This window comes from Rhinatrema bivittatum, chromosome 12 (assembly GCF_901001135.1).
Source record: "Rhinatrema bivittatum chromosome 12, aRhiBiv1.1, whole genome shotgun sequence".
In the NCBI taxonomy this organism is placed as follows: domain Eukaryota; kingdom Metazoa; phylum Chordata; class Amphibia; order Gymnophiona; family Rhinatrematidae; genus Rhinatrema; species Rhinatrema bivittatum.
In genome coordinates, this window is record NC_042626.1 from 9190375 (window position 1) to 9211118 (window position 20744).

At 44.5% G+C, this 20744-nt stretch overlaps 2 long non-coding RNA genes across 3 annotated transcripts in view; one reads left to right on the forward strand and one right to left on the reverse strand.

Annotated features, from left to right (window-relative positions):
* LOC115074172 overlaps positions 1–6593 on the reverse strand; it is a 170538-nt gene extending 163945 nt beyond the window's left edge. The window contains exon 1 of the long non-coding RNA XR_003852200.1: positions 6511–6593. This is a non-coding gene — a long non-coding RNA (uncharacterized LOC115074172). The remainder of the gene's footprint in view (positions 1–6510) is intronic.
* A 54-nt stretch (positions 6594–6647) lies between these two features.
* Positions 6648–20744, forward strand: part of LOC115074173 — a 172927-nt gene continuing 158830 nt past the window's right edge. For both annotated transcript variants that reach the window (XR_003852201.1, XR_003852202.1), the window contains exon 1: positions 6648–6838. This is a non-coding gene — a long non-coding RNA (uncharacterized LOC115074173). The remainder of the gene's footprint in view (positions 6839–20744) is intronic.

A 20744-nucleotide genomic window follows, 5' to 3' on the forward strand; every position in this document is an offset into this window, starting at 1 on the left:
CAAATTAGATTCTATTTGCAATTTCATGCATGCCGCTCAGGCGCAGGCAGCGTCTGGCATGGCAGTTTTTCAGTAAGACAAGCGTGTAAGCTGCAATTATGCTGAGTTACTCTCTCCTGTGTGCCAGCACTCCTATTGCTGACAAATTTGTAAATGAAAATATATGAACGGTATTAAATTCACCTTCAAGGATGCAGCAAATTAAAACGAATAACTTTCGAAGTGGACACCGTTCCGTGAAGTTGAAAACGCCACCAGTAATGCCGCGCCTTGTTTTTGGGTGCTTTCCCGAGGGACTATTTTCTCTCTGTAGCCTTCCAGTGTACAAGATGTGGAACATAAGTGGATAACAGTCATAAGAACATGCCATACTAGGTCAGACCAAGGGTCCATCAAGCCCAGTATCCTGTTTCCAACAGTGGCCAAGCCAGGTCACAAGTACCCAAACGTTAGGTAGATCACAAGCCTCTATTGCTTATTAATTACTGTCATAGCAGTCAGTCAGGATCTTTCCACATACCCCTCTTGCTAATTCAGACCTGCTTCTGCACCTTTTCCTCTTTATGTTAATGTGAAGATTTAACCCTCACTGTGCTCCCCACAGGTGTCGCAGCCTTTTTGTTTCCAACTGAGGATCTCAAGATTTGAACCTGCAACCTTCTGGGCTTCAGATCAGGTAGTCTAAGGAGCAGGTTCCTTAGCTGAACTAATAGGAGATCCCTATATGCTTTAGCCTGGTTGCTGATAGTCCCTCCATGTATTACTCTACTTGTCACGGTACACATATTAACTGGCTATAAGATTTAAACTCCTATCTGCACAAATGCCTCCTTAAACCACAGATGAGGATTGACACCAGGGTGGAGTTTTACTTACGGTGACCTCTCACCTCAATATCCTGTATTAGGGCTGATGGGTTGGACAAGGCAGGCAACCTCCTGGGGCACCACACCCCACCACGGTCATTGCAGCAGAGGCAGAAGTAAGCTCTTGCATGGCACCGTCTTTGGAAGGGGGAGCAGCTGGTTACCCGCATCATCACATGGGACCTTCTTCCCTCTCCCCCTCCCCTGGGGAGGAAAACCCAAACACCCGGGGCACCATTTATCCCAGTGACGGTCCTGTCCTATCCTAGATTTATATTTATTTTCTACTTATTTACACTTATAACTTGCATTACTCAATAGAATCATGGTCGTTAGGTTTAAGGCAGAGCATGTCCAAAGGACAAGAAAGGGCTAACAGGCATTGCTGGAAGAGGATAATTTAACTGGGTAAAGATATCTATCTCTTGAAATGCATTTTCTTTCAAGTTGCATTGGATATATTCTCTGCTTCTCCTGACTCTGCCCTTATGATCATGAATCCTTTGACTACTGTAAACGAAATCTCACTGAACTGTAATTAACTTTATTTGTATTCTACCTTGGGACCATTTGGTAAAAAGTGGAATATCAAGTGTCTATAAATAAAATACCATAAATCATTAACACAGAATGATATAAAAACATTAAACATGATCAAACTAATTACTCCACAATATAACACTGCAATATAACAATTGCAAAATCTAAAATAAACAAGTCTTTCTTTCTGTATAAAAGAAAAAAAAAGAATTATGGAGTTAAGTTTGGTTTTGTTAATGACAACTTGTAGGCCAATTTAAAAAAAACAAGCAAACAAAAGAATACTAGGACCCCTACTGGACTTACCTGGAGTCATACGTCTGTCTTATACCAAGGAATTATGGATGCTTTTGTGATCTGATTATGGTACCAGATGTATAATTTGTACTGAACTAGGACATGCTGCATTGTCTTGAAATTTCTAAAATAAAGCATTCAAAAAAAACCTAAGCAGCCAAACAAGAAGTATCGGTTGACTGGTACAGAGTCATAGACCTATAACCTGTAGGGCTCAGGCCGATATTAATGTCTGAAAGGCTTACAGTGGTCTAAGTGAAACAAGTTGGTGGTCTTGGTCCAGGTCCCAATGGGCAAGTATTCATAATGCAGAATTACAAAACGCTGATCAGAGTTTGGCATTAATCGGACGCCACCACTACTGGCAGTCTGAGCAGAGACACCATACATTGCCCAGGCATGGAGACTAAACCATTCTCTCGCCCGTAAAGCAGGGTTCCTCTAGGACAGGACTGTAGCCTACAGGCACGGCAGGGCAGTGTACGAGGGAAGCTTGCACATCTGTGTCATCCTGGGGATAAATGGAAGACTTCCAATGCTGTCCATTTACTACCTTTCTCCAGTCTCAAGAAAGGAAAAAACACCCAGAAGTTTCTAAGTAGAAGAGTCACTGAGCAAAAACTGTGATTTAACACAGAAAAGCCATTAAACCTATAACCATGGTGGCACCACCACATCAGTGTAGCACTGGCATCTAAAACCTCTCTCTCAAATACGCAGACACCAGCTTAGGCCTTTCCTTAGTGCACTAAGTCCATGTTACCTATTTCACTGGAGACACAGCTACCTACCTTAGAACGGAATCAAATACCAGATAATAGTTGCTGTAATAAGGCTCCAATGTTCCTGATATATGCTCTCCATTTTTCATGCAATTTCTGCGGGCACAAAGCATCGCTGAGAAAAAAAAATTGCCAAATCCATCATGAAAACTGCTTCAATATTGAAATAATGTTCGGAGAAAGTGTAGTCTTACCATGGTGGATGCGCAGCCTTTACAATTTTAATGCGACTGTGATAAAAGATTTTTGTCCTTTGAAATAAATAGATAATGATGTCATAGCTTAGCAAAAATTGCTGTGCCACTGGAATGACTGAACCAAATCTCACCAATCATTGCCTCCGACGTGCATAAAAATTAATATGAATAATAATATTCTCTTTTGTGCAGTCGCTCGCCTATCTCCCATAATTCATCAGCTATAAGCACATGGAAATCTTGCCACGGTTTTTGTACTGAATTTAACCTTCATAAACTGATTGCAGAGAGGCAGAGAGAGTGAAATTGAGTCATTCTCCATATCTGGAAGTGTTGGCCCGTGTTATTCACAACGCGTACAGGAACATTTAGCCAGCATATACTTTGGTTCATTTTCAAAGGGTCTCTCCTCCCCCCCAGCACGGTTTCCCTTTGCAGATCAGCAGCAGCAACATAAGCGTGTCAAGATTGGCTGTGGATATTCCATCTACTGGTTTTGCAGGCGGCCAAGTATAAATTTGAAAACGTCAAGTACTTCTGGAATTTTATTTCTCTGACCTAGACACGACCATGGAACACATTTTTATGGACCTGGCTATTTTCCTCCAGCTGAGGCGCGGCATCACGAGCCCTCATTTACAACCACCCGAGAATTTGCCCCCTAATTTTCATGCCCTCCCAACTTACTTTAGTCCACTCGTTACAGCGTCAGCCCTCGGCCAGGGACCATGATGACAGGTCCTCCTTCTGGAGCCCTGCAATCTCGGGCCCCCACCTCCAGCCACTAGGGTGTCACCACTGAGTGATAACTATGAATCCCCGGGGGGTTCTGAGCGAAACCTCTGCAGCCTCCTCAGTCATCCCAGACTGAACTGGAAATGCCTCTTTCTAACACAGTTAAAAGTATGTGCACTGTAAAAGCCCGCATGCAGTTTCAGCCAAATCTTTTTACTTAGGCGAATAGCAATTTACCTAGATAAATGTATTGAAAAGTGTCCTCTCTTACACCCATAGCTTGATATCTTGGCTTGCAACATGACACTGCAGGATCAGCTTGTTCGTTTTCTAACTGACTGCCATCTGCATCCTCTCACTCCACTTCAGGTATATATGTATATTTATTTCATTTCAATTCATAAGCCACCTTTTCATTTACATGATAAACCTAAATCCAAGCGAACAAATATTCCAATATAAAATATTTAAAAATGTTCACAAAGTCTTGCCTCATATTTTTTGTTTCAACAGCATCTAATGAGATTCCCAAACCTGTCCTGGGGACCCCCCCCCCCCCAGTCAGTCAGGTTTTCAGGATATCCACAATGAATATACATGAGATAAAATCTGTATGCTTATCTCATGCATATTCATTGTGGTTATCTGGAAACCTCGGAAACAAATCGGAAGCCGATCCAAAGTGCTGACAAGCAAGGGAAAACAAGCTGATCGGTGAAAAAACAGCCTTTATTGGAAAAAGCCCGACTCTGGCCGAGTTTCGCTCCCGCAGGAGCTGCCTCAGGGGCTACTGTTAATGGGTGTCTTCAATGTGATTGAGCATACATCAAAATCATTTGATCCAGGCTGGGCAACTTTGTGTAGTAAACATATGTATTCTGCAAAACTGGTGCGATGAAATCCTTATGTAGCCGTGGTAAGGACTCACCTCATGTGTGTTCAAAAATTACTCTATGTTCCTTGTACACACATGATGGGAACGTCTTGAAAAAGATGAGCCAGAGCAGAATTTGCACACATTCAATATATCTTCCCATCATTTATTTATTTATTTATTTATTGTTTTTGTTATACCGAGTTTCATGACAGGCATCACATCAACCCGGTTTACAATTAACAAAGTGTGTAAAACATAACATAACGTAAAACAATGTTCTCAAAAAGAACCTTGAACTTTAAATATCGTGAATCAGATATAGGAATTGAGAAAGTTACAATAAATCAGGGAAATCAACTTGGAGCTGGAAAAGGGGAGAGATTGCACAGAGCAATATTAACATTTCAGTCTATTAATGTAATAGAGTAGCATAGTGAGTAAATAAGAATATGTGAGAAACTGTGGCAATACCTCACTATGGAACGGAACATAAATAACCAAATGTGTACAAGGAACATAGAGCAATTTTTGAACACACATGAGGTGAGTCCTTACCACGGCTACATAAGGATTTCATCGCACCAGTTTTGCAGAATACATATGTTTACTGCACCAAGTTGCCCAGCCTGGATCAAATGATTTTGATGTATGCTCAATCACATTGAAGATACCCATTAACAATAGCCCGAGGCAGCTCCTGCGGGAGCGAAACTCGGCCAGAGTCGGGCTTTTTCCAATAAAAGCTGTTTTTTCACCGATCAGCTTGTTTTCCCTTGCTTATCTGGAAACCTCTACATTCTAGTCAATCGTATATGGCTGGTTAGGTTGGTCATTCTGCCAGTTGCACACCAAAAAAACCCCTATATTTGTGCTGATTTTTTGGGACATTTGTTGTTTTTCGTTCTCTTAGGCTCTTATGCTCTATATTCAACCGAACATTTGATTTGTAGTGGTGTGCATGTATTTTATTTTTATTTTTTTATTTTGTCTTGTTTTAGGATTACCTATGTTATACTGTAACATGATGAGATAGGGTGTCTTTTTGTATATCGATGATCAATACTTGGGCAGAGGAAAATCATTTGTGCTTACATTTAAAGAAACTGTGGCTGTGTGCTTCTCATGTAAATCGATGGTCCCCACTGATTTTTCTGATTGTCCAATTGTGATCAATGGAATATTCCAGTAAACCATTAGAAATTCAGGGGATTTATTTGGTTTGCATTTGTCTTTTAAACCCCAACGTCAAGCAATTCTGAAATCATGTTTTAAATTAAGGACGTCGCGTCATATACTTTATATTTTGACACAAATGATTTTCAAACTTTAGTTCAATCTTTTGTTCTTTCCTCAATTGATTATTGTAATATACTTTCTGTTGCTCTTCCTAATTCTTATCTTCCAGCGTTGCAGGTTCTAGAAAATTCCGCAGCTCGGCTGGTTTTAGGAAAATCCATATGGGATCACGTTACCCTGATGCTGCCCGAATTACATTGGTTGCCTCAACAACGTATGGAATTTGACACCTATCTGTTATTGTTTAAAACCATTAATCTGAATGGTCCTAGTTATTAGAGTAAATTGTTAAGGCCTTACGTTCCAGGCAGAAGTTGAAGTTCTCAAGCCTTAGGTTATTTTGAAATTCCCTCTTTTAAAGTTGTTAATTTGTCAGAGGTTTGGAAAAAAGCGCTTTCTGTGGAATTCGTTACCTTCTTCATTATGTGATATTACAGATATTAAGATTTTTAGAAAAAAATGTAAAAGCCTTTTTGTTTCAGGTAGCTTTTGGAGATACAGTTAGTAGCTGAGGGTATGTGCTATGTAACGGATTATTTTTGTTGTTTGTATTATTATTTTGTTGAATTTTTTTTTTTTTTTAAATTGTGGTAAACCGCAAAGCTCTATAGACGTTTTATGCGGGTAATACATTTTTAAAATAAAGTCACAAGCGTGCACAGGGCGCCAGCCACTTGATCACAGGGGCACCACCCAGCAGGCTGCATCACTGGAGGAGGAGGGGGGGCCCCAAACCCCACCCAGGTCCTAATTCTGGGGGGGTAACCAAGGCTACGCTCCTGATGTCACTATGACGGCCCCAGGGCTTCATTTCAGAGCACTGTCTTCCCTTGCCATTGGGCTAAGGTTTGTTTCCGGTTCTGTTCTACGCTACAAAGCCCAAAGACCATCAGGAGGAATTTCGTGACTGTGGAACTTACCTCAAAGCCGGAAGGTCCACCCGAATTCCCGCAGGTTTCTGCCTAAAGGACGCCCCGGGGGCCGCAGGGAGCTAACGTTTACCGTCGCGAGATACCAGAGCTTGTCAGAGCCGCCTCGCTCGCGCCGCGCGCCAGTCTCCACAGCGCAGGCCCGCTCGAGACGGCCACACGCGCTCCGTTCCCGCCTTCCCTACGGAAGCCGAGAGGGAGCGGGGCCCGCGCGCGCCTGACTTCAGAGATTCCTTCTGCCGCCGGCGGTCCCAGCTGTCACAGAAAGTAATTTGGGGGCGGAGGAGATCTCACAGGCTGTCAAAAAAGGTAGAGTCAGGTGAGATACAGTTTTACATTCATGAATGCTACCTAACCTTTACAAAAAGATATTAAATGGAGGGCAAAATAGGGGAGTCCTTGGCTTTGAAGTGTGTTGGGAGAGAGTAGGAGAGTCTGGCTATGTAGGGTTTGGGTGTGCTTGGTAGTGGAGGGTGTTGGTGAAGGATGAGGGAGAGTAGGGGGCGGGAGGGCTTGGCTGGAAGGGTGTTGGTGGGGGAGAGAGTAGGGGGCGGGAGGGCTTGGCTGGAAGGGTGTTGGTGGGGGAGAGAGTAGGGGGCGGGAGGGCTTGGCTGGAAGGGTGTTGGTGGGGGAGAGAGTAGTGGGGCGGGAGGGCTTGGCTGGAAGGGTGTTGGTGGGGGAGAGAGTAGGGGGCGGGAGGGCTTGGCTGGAAGGGTGTTGGTGGGGGAGAGAGTAGGGGGCGGGAGGGCTTGGCTGGAAGGGTGTTGGTGGGGGGAGAGAGTAGGGGGCGGGAGGGCTTGGCTGGAAGGGTGTTGGTGGGGGAGAGAGTAGGGGGCGGGAGGGCTTGGCTGGAAGGGTGTTGGTGGGGGAGGGCTTGGCTGGAAGGGTGTTGGTGGGGGAGAGAGTAGGGGGCGGGAGGGCTTGGCTGGAAGGGTGTTGGTGGGGAGGGCTTGGCTGGAAGGGTGTTGGTGGGGGAGAGAGTAGGGGCGGCTTGGCTTGGCTGTGAAGGGTGTTGGTGAGGGAGAGTAGGAGAGGGCTTGGCTGTGAAGGGTGTTGGTGGGGGAGGGCTTGGCTGGAAGGGTGTTGGTGGGGGAGAGAGTAGGGGCGGCTTGGCTTGGCTGTGAAGGGTGTTGGTGAGGGAGAGTAGGAGAGGGCTTGGCTGTGAAGGGTGTTGGTGAGGGAGAGTAGGAGAGGGCTTGGCTGTGAAGGGTGTTGGTGAGGGAGAGTAGGAGAGGGCTTGGCTGTGAAGGGTGTTGGTGAGGGAGAGTAGGAGAGGGCTTGGCTGTGAAGGGTGTTGGTGAGGGAGAGTAGGAGAGGGCTTGGCTGTGAAGGGTGTTGGTGAGGGAGAGTAGGAGAGGGCTTGGCTGTGAAGGGTGTTGGTGAGGGAGAGTAGGAGAGGGCTTGGCTGTGAAGGGTGTTGGTGAGGGAGAGTAGGAGAGGGCTTGGCTGTGAAGGGTGTTGGTGAGGGAGAGTAGGGGAGGGCTTGGCTGTGAAGGGTGTTGGTGAGGGAGAGTAGGAGAGGGCTTGGCTGTGAAGGGTGTTGGTGAGGGAGAGTAGGAGAGGGCTTGGCTGTGAAGGGTGTTGGTGAGGGAGAGTAGGAGAGGGCTTGGCTGGAAGGGTGTTGGTGGGGGAGAGTAGGAGAGGGCTTGGCTGGAAGGGTGTTGGTGGGGGAGAGTAGGAGAGGGCTTGGCTGGAAGGGTGTTGGTGGGGGAGAGTAGGGGCGGCTTGGCTGTGAAGGGTGTTGGTGGGGGAGAGTAGGGGGAGGCTTGGCTGTGAAGGGTGTTGGTGGGGAGAGTAGGGGGAGGCTTGGCTTGGCTGTGAAGGGTGTTGGTGGGGGAGGGCTTCGCTTGGCTGTGAAGCGTGTTGATGGGGGAGAGTAGGAGTGGCTTGGCTTGGCCGTGAAGGGTGTTGGGACTGGGTGCTCTGCTGAGCTTATGGGGTGGAGGAGTAGTGGAGTTGTAGTACTTGGCTATAGCAGGGGAGTTGTGGGGGTTCTGTTGAAGCTGTGCTGGAACTGTAGGGTAGAAAGTAGGGCTTCCGATAAGTGTTTACAAAATATTCTGTTGATTTGCTATAACTTAAAAATAATAAATATTATATAGCAAGGCAAAAACACCAATTTTAAACATCTTAAAAAAAAACCCTCCTCCTAATTAGTTAAAAAATAAAGACTGAAATTTGCATTTTATAAACACTGAAAATCAGAAGCCCTAATTATAGGTAAAGCTTGTTTTTTAGGCGGGAAGGGGGTCAGAAGAGAAAGAAATTTAATATTTCAAAGAAAACTATTCAAATGAAGTGAAAAAGAAAAGTTCAAATATATCTGTTTTGTGTAATTCAGCTTTCTACGCACACTATGATTTGTCTAATAATTAGTGTGTCATTATTCCTGAGAGAAACATCAATTAAAAGAACGCTGTACCCATCTGTAATTTTGTAACTATTGAATCTCCACCTCGAGTTATTATTCTCTCTACTATTATTATAATTACTGTAACCCACCATCACACTTCTCCTCTCTGTTCTCACTCTGTAACAGCTGTATTTATTGTGACCCGCACTGAGCGTTACAAGGTGCGGAATACGAATCCTATAAACGAAATGCGATTGCTGTGCAGGCAGCGTTCGCAGGCCCCTGACAGGGAGCAGCCGGGGTCTTCCACTGGTCACACAGAGGCGAAACTGAGCGGTCACTCTAAGTACCCATGGTTGCAGGGTTCCAGAGAGAGACCCTGTGTGTGGCCCCTGGCAGAGGATTGTTTTTTTTTTTTTCAATGGCTGCATTAAGTGGGACAGGATGGAGATATTTAAAAAAAAAAAAAAAGGGTTTTGATAAAGATTTACAAAATAAAGAAAAGGGGAGGGGGTGGAGTCTTTCTGCATCTGATTTTGAGATATTGAGTTATGATGCGTATATAAAGTAGTTACATTTTTTTCTTTTGTACTTCCAAAATGGGAAAATTAATTAATCCAAATTATTCATTTCAGGGTGGGGAGGAAATGCTGGTGAACTAATCCTGCTAACAGCAGTGTATGCCGGCCTTCCCCTGCTTGGTTTACCATGCAGGGTTGTTGATGGCGAGCAATTCACCTGGGCTAGCAGCCTTACCGGGGGGGACCAATGAAGCCGTCTCCCGAGATCCGGCGCACGTGCCCTGGGAGAGTAACTAATGTGGGCTGCCTGCCTTGGCCTCCTCCGCTTCTATCGCATTCCTAACGTTCTAAGGTAAATCTGTTCTGAGATCTTACAGTCAAGGTTTGTGCTGGAGGCACAGAGACACTGGCTTCCCTTCAGAGGAGAAGATATCACCGATACAGTCTTCCTTCTGATAGTGACGGTAGCCAGTTTTGCACCTTTAAGGAAATGATAAAAGGAAACCAAAGGCGGCTGTTGCCCCATCCCAGCAATCCTGAACCTGGAGAAATCTGGAATCTTTGAAAGCTGTGATAGTTATAGTTAAACTCTGGAATTCATTGCCAGAGGACGTGGTTAAGGCAGTTAGTGTAACTGGGTTTAAAAAAGGTTTGGATAAGTTCCTAGAGAAAAAAATCCATAAACTGCTATTAATCACTAGGGAATAGTAGCTTGAGATCTATCTAATGTTTGGTTACTTGCCAGGTTCTTATGGCCTGGATTGGCCTCTGTTGGAAACAGGATGCTGGGCTTGATGGACCCTTGGTCTGACCCAGCATCATATATCTTAAGATGTGTTCTGAAGATAAAGAGTTGGTTGCATGACCCTGAAATAATCTGTGTGGGATTAGGAGACATCCTCCTCCATGGATTATAGAGGTGGCTTAACCGCATCTTTACCAAATGGAGAAGTAACACAGGGCAGAATGCAAGGCCCCATTCATGGTCCTATGATAAAAGAACCCTATTTTTACAGTGATAGGGAAAATAAAAGTGGAGTGAAAAATATCTGTGCACTTTTTGGTAAAGCCGGGTGAGAATCATGGTGCAATTTACCCCCTCTGTAGCCAAATGACACATTGCTTCCCCGCCCTCCCTCCTACCTCCAATTCCTCAGAATTTGTAGCCCAACCACCCCTCCCCCCTTCATAACTAACAGCTGTTTAATAAACATAATGTAATATACCAGAAGAGACAAATAATGGTTGTAAATGATGATATATGGAGCAGGCCTGCTAACTAATGAGTTATTGCGGTTCTGTTGCATCTGGAGCATTATAACATTGATGTGTTTTATGAAGTGTGAATAACCAAGGTATGGAGATGGAGAAGCTATTTCTCATCTTTGCAAGCCAATTTTTTTTAAACCAGGGATTATTTTATTTATTTATTTTTAAGATTAGGGGCATTTTTCTCCTTTTAATGCACGTCTGCTTTGTAAGGAAGCCCTGGGTAACACATCTTGTCTCTCTGGATAGCAACAAACTTTGGTTTAAACTTTCATAGGCTTGCAGATTTACAACCAGTCCATCGAGGCAGTACAGAAATTCAAAGGTCACTTCCTGTTCCCAGGATGCATGGAAGGCTTTAGTTTCCACTGCTGTCAATTCAGTACCTTTTAACAACAAAAAAAATTTGACTGAACAAAAAAAAAAAATAAATTATTGAAAAATGTGCACGGAGCTAAGTGTAGTAAAGGCCTAGAAGTCAAGAGGTTACTGACAAAATAAAACACAAGACTGAGTGGGGTCAACTTTGATTTGTGAGGTCCAAAGAGAAGCAGAATGTACTCGATCATCCTTAGTTTGCTTGGGTTATACTTTTTCTTAGAAATATTTATCCCAGCTATCTGGCTGAAGCTCTTCTGTGTGCTACTCTATTCTCTACACGTAATTTGCTACTCACCTCCAGCTGTCACCATGGGTCATAACTTCAAGGCTGTCCTGTGGAGCGTGACATCCCTGATTGAGGAATAAAAGCTCGTGATCCACTATTATGGTCTAAATTAAATTTCTGTAATGGTTCCTTAGTTTATTTCAGGATTTGGGAAATAAATGTCACAGCAGTTGAATTCACATGTGATATAAATGTGGCATACACCCAACCAGAAAAAAAATGCACCTTCATTCTGAACTTGTGTGTCATTTACCGTTTATGACTATGGATGATAAGGGTCATGAAGTGCAGAAGCAGTGGAAAGTGAAGATAATTACGCTGAAGGCCCTGAAAATGCAGAACCATGAGCAGTAAATACGAGAGCTTGCTGCGTTGATGCAAAAACCATGGTACAGGTAGACAGAAGTGATACTTGTGGCTGATTCTACTGGCAGCTCAAGTTGCACAACTTCCAGTTGACAGTTGGAGTTGGCAGCCACCAGCCTGGTAATTCTACGTGTCTGGTATTTTATAGCATCTGAGCTCAAGTCTCCATTGCTGACTTATCGGATTGTGGCATGAAGAGCAGGAGACAGCAAATGTTGATGTACACTCTGACAAGGCTAAGTAACAACATTTCTCACATACGCAAGGAGTCGTGTTCAATCTAGTTGTTAACATTTAGAAAGCCCACCTGCAATACTTTCTTAATGTGTTCCTCTCATAAAGTACCTCTAGAAAAGAGTAAATGGTCCAAATTCTCTTACTTTGAACTCAACTTTCAGCAGTACAGCCATTATTGAGGCACTATAAGAGCTGAAGACAATTCTGCTCGCAAGTTTCAAACTTGTGCTAATTCAGCCATCTTTAAGAACATGAGACGTGCCATGCTCATTCAGACCACAGGTTCCTCCAGCCCAGCTTCCTGTCTCCAGCAGTGGCCCATCCCAAAGTGTAGATCCAATTTCTTGTTCGCACCAGCAACAAGTAGTTAGTTTCACAGAGGCACCTAATTAATAACCATTTATGAACTTTCCTTCAGGAACCTGCTGTGCTGGTATGACCACATCATATTCCACAGCTTGGTTGTGCGATGAGTGAAAAAAATACTTTCTCCAATTTCCTTTAAATCTACTACCTGCTAGTTCTCGGAGTATTCCCTATTCCTATCATTATTTGAAAGGGTAAATATCCATTTTCTATTTACCTGTCCATCTCACTCATATTATAAACCTCTTTTGTATCCCCCTCTGTTGTCTCTTCTCCAAGCTGAAGAGCCCTAACCTGTTCAGCCTTTCTTCATAGGAGACCTGTTCCATCCCCTTTACCATTTTTCTTGCCTCTTCTAATGTCCCTGTATCTTTTTTTTGAGATAAAGCATCCAAATCTGCACACAGTACTCTAGGTGCAGTCTTGCCATTAATCTGTACAGAGGGCTCATGCTTCTTCATTTTATTCTCCATTCCTTTCCAGCTAATTCCTAGCATTCTATTTGCTTTTTGCCTGCCCCTACACACAGAGCTGAGGATTCCAATGTACTATCCACAGTGACCCCATGTACTTGGGATTATTTTTTCCCTATGTACATTACTTTGCACTTGTCTATATTAAATTTCATCAGCCATTTAATGTGGATCAGTGCAAATTATTTGCCATGTATTACTGATCTGATTCAAAAGGCCATGGAATAAACACAGGATCCCTACCCTAGTGGCTAGAGGATGGAAAAGAAGAAATGGGGTAACCTGTGGTAACTTTAGGTGTAATATTTCTGCATAGGGATAACCTGTATGGAGCAGTAGTCACTATTTAACAGAAGGCATGGGGGTAACCTGCACAGAGCGGTAGGCACTACCCTTTACCAGAAAGACTGGGGGTAACCTGCATGGAGCGGCAGTTACTACCCTTAACAACTTGCTGGGCAAACTGGATGGGTCTTTATCTGCCTGCCATTATTATGTCACTGAGAAGTCCATATTCAAAAGCATTTAATTGGCTAACTCAAAAGTTAGACAGCTAAATGAATGTTTGGCCACTTAAGTTAGGGGTATTATTCCGATATTCAGAGTTAGTCTGATAACTTAGCTGGCTAAATCTAGTCGTGCCAGAGACCTGTCCAAAAGTTAGCTGGCTAACTTTAAGATAGCTGGTTATATTCAATAGTGTGGCTGCACTGTTGAATGTACCTCCAAAGTTACCCAGATATGTTTATCCAGCTAACTTTGCTATTCCATCTATGTTGAATATGGATCTATGTTGAATATGGATCTCCCAAATCCTTGTCAGAGTTCTATCCATCCCCTCTCTGAGCCCAGTACATCCTGGACCTCACATTTATCTGTACATCCTAAAACCGATTTACAAAAGAATAAGTTAAAATTTGTTTCCTTGGGCTGGATGGGTTGAAACAATGAAACAGAAACAGAACATTGCCCAAATCTAATCTTTGGGTGAGTTTCCTCACTCCGTAGGTCATCAAATCTTCACAAGAGACCACTGTTCTGTTCGTACGTCTCATGTTGAATGTGAAAGTGGCCCCTAACCTCCTACACTAATACTTAAACCTCACCTCGAGTTACTAGGTGGGCCTCCCATAGGGATACAAATACCTGTCTAGGGAGGAGGCACTATGGGAAGGTTCTCTCTCTCGTGCTCTCTCTCTCTCATACTGAAACAGGCCTGTCAGGAGACATCATGATCCGCAATAAACCTTTACTGGCCTGTAGCGCATGCGATCGCACAACGTAACGCAAATGAAAGAGATGTAGTTATTGGCCGTGTTAGGAGCTGTGCTAAAATTTGCATACATTAGCGCAGTTTGCGGAATTATCATATGCTGTAACTCCTTGGAAAATGAGGCCCTAAGTAACCAGATGGCCACTGTAACGCTTCTTAAGTGAGCCCTGTGTCTCACAATGCATACAAAGCATATTGTACCAGCCAGCAAAAGCTCTTTGCTGTGATTCCTAAGCTGGATTAGTTAATGCATTTAAAAACAGCATCACAAATATGTGGCCTTAAAAAGTGATCTATGTACCCCAGATACAGAACATACCTTGTTATCCAGGGCCTGTTTTCCATGTGTCTGAGTTATTCACTAGAATAGCACCACACAGCCTATATTATGATTGGGCTAATCATTTTTTTTCTTGTCATACTAGAAACTGAAACATAACAAGCAACTGTAAAATGGGAAACAAGCTGCTTAACCTGTCTCCTCATTGGAGAGAAATAATGGGTTTCAGCAGCTAAACTTTGCTAAATAAAGCTGTAACCACTGCAAGTCTAAGTGGCAATAGCCTATAATAGCCTTTTATTGAGGCCCCAGAGTGTCTGGCCATTGTAGGCTTGAGCTTTATTTGGGATTTATGGTTACCGTGTCACCCCTTAAGGAAGAAAACCTGTGACTTCTGGAGACAGTGTGTTAATAAAGAGAGACTGCTAAATTGTTCATGATTGACACTCTTAATGGACTGGTTTTTCTCTACATTTGGGGGGGGCAGGAGAATGAAGAGAGCTCGGCTTGATTTTATTTCTTGTCTCCCCTCCACCTTGTGCAGTAGGTATCCATTAAAGATTCATCTGTTTCTGAGACCACCCAGGCCTGTTGGAGGGAGGATGACTCTTGAAAGCTAGTCGCAGATATGATAGATTAGTCCAGTTAAAAGGCTATCGCCTACAGTTTGTTTGAGCCTTAATTCAGATCACCCTGTTTTTTGTTTTTTTTTACCACAGTGAAGCACTTCAAGCCCTTTCACCGAGGATGGGGCAGGGGCATAGGAAGGAATCACATCCACTTAGACAGCAGTACAAGGAAGACTTTCACGCTGCAGATACATTGAAGGTGGCCCTAGTGGTTTAACTATAATAACTTAACAGACTTGAGAACAAGGAAAACTTAGAGTAAATCCTGCTTCTGCTACTGACACGTTTTTGTGACCTTGGACAAGTTTCTTTACCTCGCCTTGCCTCTGCTTTCTAGGGTGTTATACAAATGCTTAAATAATAATAATTGCAACTTCACCTACATGAAATTGAGAGAGGTTTCAATCCTGAATGTTCTCACCAGTCTCAAACATGTCTTTCAGTTTTCTTTTTATTTTCTTCCATAAACAAGTTTGTGCTTCAAAAATATAAGATGCAAAAACCCAGAACAGTCCAACATAAACTGACCGCCAGAGGTTAAGGCCCTTCTGGAGGAGTGGAAGCTCAGAAGACCAAAGAAAAAAAGAGGACATTTAATGGCACAACTCAGTGATGCGCTGGCGAAGGCTTTCAGGGCTCCTTTATTGCATTATTTTATGAAAATAGGGTCTCACCAAGTGGAGCTGACTGGCTAGAATACCTGGATAAGAAACTGGATATACATCATTGCTTCCCCAATCCAGAAGTCAGTTTAACTCGTTTTAAAATGTCAAATAACAAAATTGGATCTGAAAATTCTGAGCTTGTGTCACAGTTTCTATTTAATTGAGAAATATTAGCTTGCAGCGGTAACGGGTATTGTCTGCCCAGGCCCTGTTTTTCTTGTAAATCCCGCTAAAGCCATCAGCCAGAGAGAATGTAAGATTTGTGTTTGAGCAGTCTGACTGTTCCTTCAAGAGCTATAATCCCAACAGAAAATGTATTTTGCCCTCTTCCTAAAAGCAGGTAAAAGTGGCACAATGGCTCCTGTTCTTCCTCTGCAACCTCCGACTGTGACCACCTATTATCTTGATATAATTCAAGTTCTTCAGTGAACGTGCAGTGCTGTAACTCAAGTGCTGATTTATTCAGGTGTTGATTTTTTGTGGGAGATTCTTGGTGTTCTCACTGTGCTATCCAAAGTCACTCAGGAAGCCCAGTCACCCCCACCCAGCCTTATTAGGGAGCTTCACACTGATGATGTGCCCCATTGTCTGTTCCTCCCCACAGGAGGGGCCGGCCAGCATGGGAATGACTGAAGAAAGTCCACAGTAAGTCAAACCCTCAGAGACAGATGGTAGGGTCCATGCTGAGCTAATGGTTAGATGTGGCCAGAAATGATCCCTATTCCTTCTGCCACTTGAATTCCTTCTTGAGATCTGAAAAGAGCTAATTTGAATTAGAGAAACAGGATGGTGATACCTTTTAAAAGACCAACAAGAAACAGATGATGTAGCACATGAGCTTCTTGAGATCTCACAGACAGCAGGGTTTCTTCAGTGCCACCCTATTAAGATGCCTTTTTTTCTCTCCAGTTTTCAAAAAAGAAAAAAATGGAGAAATCCAAGCCGAAGAAACCTATGATCAACAGGTTTAAGGCCTGCATGTGGTCACCATTCCATTTGTTATTGCTGTCTGGGTCCAGATCATGACATTTCCAACTTGTTGTGACAGTCGCAGCCCAACGTCTCCACTACACCCACCTTACCTCTTTGGCGACTCCCTCTTTGCCTGTTGGAAGTTTGGCTGCCGCAGCGTCATCGTGCCGTTCTCCTCCGGCGTCCCTGGACTGGCTAGATGCCGCACTCCGCCATGTTGCCCTGCAGCCTAAGGGCGTGTGCGCGGCACGGCCCCGACTCAAGTACCAGCAGTAGCGCAAACCTCAGGGGTGTCCCCCTGAGGTGACGTCATCTCCTATGGATATTTAAGGTCTCTGAAATCGCTAACTAATCGAGTTAGCAAGGAATGGAGTTGGATCGGAATGGTTTTCTTACGCTCCTAGCTACTCTGCCTCCTTGGACTTTACCAGGGGTACCCGCTCCTCGGGGGCCTTGCTCTCTCTCTTACTTTTCAGGTCGCAGTCTGGACCTTGAAGGCCCACGTTCCCGGACCTGCTACTGAATGCCACTTCTGCCAGGAAGTCACCGCTGCCTACAACACCAGTGAGTTACCATCTCTCTCTCAGAGCTTTCCCTGGAACCAGGTACTCGCTCCTTGAGGGCCTACTTCATTCCAGCTCCTGGGCTGTTCTAAGAGACTATTGTGTGAGTGTTACCATCAAGGTTCTGTTCCTGAACTCTGCATACCCTGCCTACTCACTATATTCAGTTTCTCTACAGCTCAGTTATCCATCATCACTGTTCCAGTCTCTGAGGGACTACAGCCCAGCCGGGCATTCCAGCTCACTACTGCCACCTCTGGTGGTTCAATATACTGTCTAATAAAAGAACTAGTGTGTGTCTGTCTCCCAACTCTGAGCCTGACCGGTGGTCCCTCTCGGGATCTTCCCCCGGGGGCATGGTCATCTGCCACTGGCCCAAGGATCCACCCACAACTACCTCAAACACCAACACAACTGTTATAGTTGTGGTTGGATATCCCCAAAGGCACAGCAGTACTGCACCAGGCAAAGGAGGCCCTCCGAAGGCATCATCAGGTAAGAGCCTGAAGCCTCAGAGTGGACAGCAGAGCCGCTCCTCTTCTCCAGATTCTTGTTGCTGCATGAAATCATGGTGGGATTCTGCCCCCTCTCTTTCCTGCAAATCAGGGAAAGTTCACTCCACCCATGGCACCGGTTCCCAGACCTGCCACAGGTCAGGGTTTGAGCAAAACTTAGAAAGCTGAGGTGCCCAGAAGAGCGCCAAAGTAGCGCAAGGGATCCTCATGAGGGCTATCTCCCTTTGCACTAAAGAAGCTGGCGATCACTTCAGAGGGCAACAGGAAGGTTGAAAAGTTCTGCATCATGCATTTGAGCAGCTCAGATCGGCTCCCGATGCTTTTGTGCTAGACTGGAGCTAGACTGGTCTACTCTTTGTGTACCCGCCAATTCCTCTCAAAGGTCCTTCAGTACAAGGCGAAGGTAATCCTTATAGCACTGGCTTGGCCATGGCAAGTGTGGTATCTGTGTATCAGCTGTCTCAGTCCAATCTCCATTTCCATTTGGGATGCCTAGGATCTGTCATCTGAACCCATTATTGCTGGCCATCATAGCAAGGATGATGAACGTGCAGTAGCCTCCTTACTTCTTCCTAAGGAAGTGGAGAATGTGCTGATTTCAGCTAGGAAGACTTCAACTAGGAGATCCTACAGTATCAAATAGAAGAAGGTTTCAACATGGTGCGGGACCTGCCAGCTGGTTCCCTTATCCTGTGATCTGAGGGACTTGTTTCAATCCCTGTTCTTCCTCTAATCCTCTGGTCTTAGCAGCTCTTCAGTTAAAAATCATCTTGACATCATTGTGGTATATCACCAGTAGGTGAAAGTGGCTCAGATCATCTTCCATCAATTAGTATGGAAATTTATTAAAGGTTGGTGGCACTCCAAGTCTGCAGTCATTAAACCTTCAGGTCTTTGGAACCTCAACATAGTCATTGCTCAACTCATTAACCTCCTTTCAAACTGTTCGAGATGGTGGACTTTAAGTTTCTTACCTGGAAAACGTTGTTTCTTTTAGCTGTCTTTTTGGCTCAAAGAATAAGCTAATTGTAGAGCCGGGTTTCCTTACTCACCATATCTGCAGTTTTTTCACAGAATGGCTCTGTGTATTCACCTTAAAATCCTTCCAAAAGTGGTGTTTCCTCTTCCACATCAACCAAACTTCTTTGGTAAAAGGAGGTAACAAAAGAGAAAAGGCTCATCACTCCTTGAATTGCAAGAGAGCCCTAGCCTCTTAACTAAAGAGGACTTGTCTTCACTGTCAAGTTACTCAGCTATTCGTATCCTTTGATCCCAAGAGATTGGGAAGGGCAGTTGCCAATCTGTGTCTAATTAGCTTGCTGATTGTATCGTGCACAGTTATTTACTGGCTGGCTTACAGGTAGCTTCAGTAGCTCATCTAACGGCCACTTACATTGAGGACACGTGCAAAGCTGCTACTTGTTGTCAGTTCATACCACTACTGTCTAGACAACATGTCTGGAAGGGACAGTAACTTTGGACAAATAGTTCTGCACAGCCTCTGTACCCAGTAGTCCACTCCTCCACTGGTGGGGACCGGGTTGCTTTTTTTTTCAATTGTTGCTTCACTTTACAATTTCCCCCCCTCCCTTGCAGTATGGCTGATTCATGCCTGCTTGTCAACAGAGAAACAAGCTTGCTTACCTATGAACAGAGTTCTCCATAGGCAGCAGGATGAATCAGCCATACTTAATATTCTCCTACCTCCCTGGAGAGTTGACTACCTTGTTAAATCTTAAATTCTGGAAGAGAATGAAGGGTTTATGAGGCAGCAGTGCAAACGTGGGAACTCCCATGCATGTTTAGTAAGACTGGGTCTGTGTCGGCACCATTGGATAATGTCACCCGTATGGCTAAGTCAGCCTGTTGTCTATGGAGAACCCTGTTTACAGAGAAGCAAACTTGCTTTACAGGTCATACATAGACTGACACTAGACTGCTATTAATTTCTTACTGTCAACCATTGAAGATTCACTGGACACTGTTAGCACCCCCCCAGCTCACCCCTACTGTCAGATCCAAACATAATCGCTCTCCTCAAGCCTCAGCCTCTACTGCCGCCCTCTAATCCCATGGGTTTGCAGGGCTCCTGCTTTGGTATTCTCTCCTTCAGGCCAGCTGTTGCTTCACCTGTCTCCAGTGCCGCACCATATTGCCCCCCCTCTCCCCTTTCCTGCCCTCCTCCTTCCAGCCATAGGGGTGCTGCAACCCCAGAGCCATGCAGATATGCACATGCATGCCCTGTTGCACCCCACACCTATGTGTATTATACAAAGGGAAGATTCAAGGGCTTTAGCTAGCTGTACTCCTCTCTGTGAGGTTTCCTTTGCTTTCACAAAGTAATTTAACAAGAGGCACCAGGGAGCCCCCGGGACCCCTTGCCGTGAAGCACTTAGCATGCTCTCCTGCCTACAAGAATGCACAACATAAAAAGACCAGTCATATTAATTCTTCCTTTATGGATTTCGCAATATATCATTCATTTGCAATACATCTTTCTGCGCCTAAGTGGGTAAAACTTGGTCGGAAGAAACCATTTAAACGATGCAGTAAATTCCTTGCTAGGACTGGAGCACAGCAAATCACAGTATGCGGTTGCTGACAAGGAACACTGTCCTAGGAATTCCACAGCAATACACTGTTACCTTAAAACGCTGTGCAGCTGTACAGAATGCTGGCAGGCTAGCATGGAAAGGGAAGTGACACAGGGTGGATAGGGCCTCCTACTAGCTCAGCTGTGGGAATTAATCCTCTAGCTCAGAGGGTCCATGAGGTAGCGTAGTGGCTCCCAAACCTGGCCTGGAGGGACCCCCAGCTAGCTGGGTTTTCAGGTTATCCACAATGAGTATGCACGAGATAAAATTTTCATGTACTGCCTTCCATTGCATGCGAACTTTCTCTCCTGCATATTCCTTGTGGATATCCCGAAAACCCGTATCCAGTCTCTCCCATTTATCACTTTACCCTATCACACACACATTTTAGAATGTAATATTTCAGAGACCTGGGTGCAGCAGCCACCTCTGGGCTGGATGCCTTATCAACATCATCACATTCCAGCTCTCTCAGGGTGATG